General features: G+C 46.3%; 1 pseudogene across 1 annotated transcript; it reads right to left on the reverse strand.

Annotated features, from left to right (window-relative positions):
• Positions 1-353: 353 nt before the first annotated feature.
• Positions 354-1,622, reverse strand: LOC308640508 (adiponectin receptor protein 1-like; annotated as a pseudogene). Its single transcript has one exon. The product of its transcript is annotated as an adiponectin receptor protein 1-like (transcript).
• Positions 1,623-2,891: the final 1,269 nt, after the last annotated feature.

The following is a 2,891-nucleotide window of genomic DNA, read 5'->3' on the forward strand; positions in this document are numbered from 1 at the left end:
AAGAGTCCCAGTCCATAATTTTTTCCCAAAATTGTTGAAGGAGGAAGTAAGATCTCAAAATGAGCTTCAAAGTACTGTCTCTGTGAGGGAATGGTACTTGTCTTGCCGAGGAGGGTGACTGCCAAGGAAGGGGATGACTATGTTAGCCATCCCCACCCTCCCCAGCTAGGGGAAGGGGAGTGGAAAGTTTATTGCCCAGTGGCTGTGAAAGTGAGCTGAAGCTTAACTGGTACTGAATTCACTAAGAGGTTTCTTCTAGAAACAGACAACTTAGATTCTTCCTCTCTCTTTAGTAAAGAAGTTATTTTTAAAAGCACTTGGGAAGTTCCTCCTCCACCTCAAGGTGGGGAGGCTCAGATAAGGCAGTCATCAGTACAGCCACCTTCCAGGCCATAACAGAATTGCTGAAGATTGGAGACCCTATAGAAGTAGACAAAGGCTGCAGCCACCACCAGGACATGGAAAATCTGATGGGACTGGAACCTATGTCAAACTTTCCCAGAAAGAAGTGCTCAGGAATCCAAACAGCATAAAGGCCAGCTCAGGTGATGTACATCACAGCCATGAGGAAGAACCAGCCCATCTGGCCCACTGCGGTGGCCTTGACCAAGCCCTTAGCGATAGTAAATTGCATGGTGGGCACAACACCACTCAAGCCAAGTCCCAGGAACACTCCTGCTCTTGTTTGCCAGTGCTTGGGAGTGACACAGATGATGGAGAGGTAGAGGAGCCGAGGCTGTGGGGAGCAGTAGAAGGAGTAATAGAGCCAGGGGACAAAGCTCCCCATAATCAGTGGAGCAATCACTGAATAGTCCAGTTTGGAAAAAGTCTGGGAGACTTTCTCTGAATGACAATAGATGGTGTGGAAGAGCCAGGAGAAGCTGAGGCAGAGCACTGCACCCAAAAACAACATGTCCAAAATCATCTTCTCCTGAAGAGGGGCCATGAAGTACATATTTGGTCTAAGCATGGTCAAGATTCCCAAAAAGAGAAATAGTAGGAAACCAAGCAGATGGGTCCAGATGTTGCCAGTTTCTGTGTGGATGCAGAAGATGCTCTTGAAGCAAGCACAAAAGGAGGGCATGGGTGGTCTGTGGCCATGTAGCAGATAGTCATTGTCCTTCAGCCAGCCAGGAAGTACATCATATGGGATGACCCTCCAATGCCCCTCCCAGACCTTATATATGAACTCCTCCATCTTCTCCATGGCAAGGTGGGCCTGCAGGGGAAGTGTCAGTACCCGTACCTCTTCCCCGTCCTCCTGGGGCACTGGGCATGTTTGTTGTTCTTCAGCCTTGTTTGGGTTTGCAATTACCCGCTTGCCCTTCTCTTTTAGCAGGGGTTCCAGTTCAGCCAGTTCCACCCAGTCAGTTTCCCTGTTATTGGCAGGGCCCCGTTGCCCTGTGCCACCACAGATCCTTTGTGGGAAGACATCTGGCTGGTACCTCAGTACCCTGCAGCTTCAGCTTGGGAAAAGGCTGGGGTCTCTCAGCCCCAGGGGGCAGAGATCTCCCTGTGATGGCAAACACAGGGATGCTGGGTGCCATGGGACAGCTGGGGACAAGCAGCCCACCCGCACCGGGGCTTCGGATTTGGAGGCCGCCTCAGAGGTGGTGCGCAGTGGGAGGCCCATGCCGCTCCAGCGGGGGAGATCGGGGGATGCTGGGGACCTCAAAGCGGGCTACTTCGGGGCTGTCCCTTTCTCAGGCCTGGGCTGGGGCTGCCAGAGTACACACCAGGCCGAATCCCCGCCCACCAGCCAGCCCCTAGGAAATGTACAGCCGGGTGGGTAGGCTCTGCTGGGGGCCATGGTCCCCCAGCTACATCCAGGGGCACTGGAGGTGGCCTGTGGCCGAGCAGCCTGGGATCTTCAGCAACCTCCCTCCAGATGAATTTCATGATTGCTTTTTCTATTTCTATGAAGAATGCCATAGGGATTTTGATCAGAATTGCATTAAATCTGTAGAGTGCTTTTGGTAGTGTGGTCATTTTCAGAATATTAGTTCTGCCTATTCAAGATTAAATTAAATCTTTCCATCTTCTAAGGTCTTTGATTGCTCTTTAGTGTTCCATAGTTTTCAATGTATAGACCCTTCACATCTCTTGTTGATAACCAAGTATCTTTTTTTTAGGATATTGGGAATGGGGTAGTTTTTCTCATATCCCTCTCAGAGGATTTGTCAGTGATACACAGAAATGCCTTTGATTTATGGGTGTTGATTTTATATCCTGTCACTTTGAAGAATTCTAGTTCTAGAAGTTTTCTAGTGGAATATTTTGGGTCTTCTAGGTACAGAATCATATCATTAGCAAATAGTGCTAGTTTAAGTTCTTATTTTCCTATACTTATTTCTTTAATGTCTTTCATTTGTCTAATTGTTCTGGCCAGTGTTTCAAGAACTATGTTGAATACAAGTGGAGAAAGAGGGCATCCCTGTGTTCCTCCAGATTTTAGACAAAATGCCTTCAGTTTTTCTCCATTTAGAATGATGTTGGCCTGGCTTAGAATGGATAGCCTTTACAATGTCGAGATATGTTGCTGTTATCCTTAGTTTTCTAGTGTTTTGAATATGAATGGGTGCTGTATTTTGTCAAATGCTTTTCTGCATCTATTGAGATGATCATATGATTCTTATCTTTAAATCTACTGTTGTGATTAATTACATTTATTGATTTAAATATGTTGAACCAACCTTGCATCCCTGGGGTGAATCCCACTTGATCATGGTGCACCATCTTTTTGATATGTTTTTGTATTTGATTTCTCATAATTTTATTCAGAATTTTTGCATCTGTTTTTTATGAGAGGTTGGTCTGAAGTTTTCTTTCTTTGATGTGACTTTGTCTAATTTTAGAATCAAGGTGATATTGGCCTCATAGAATGAGTTTGA

This window comes from Spermophilus citellus (genome assembly GCF_964194105.1).
Source record: "Spermophilus citellus genome assembly, contig: SCAFFOLD_223, whole genome shotgun sequence".
NCBI classification, from domain to species: Eukaryota; Metazoa; Chordata; class Mammalia; order Rodentia; family Sciuridae; genus Spermophilus; species Spermophilus citellus.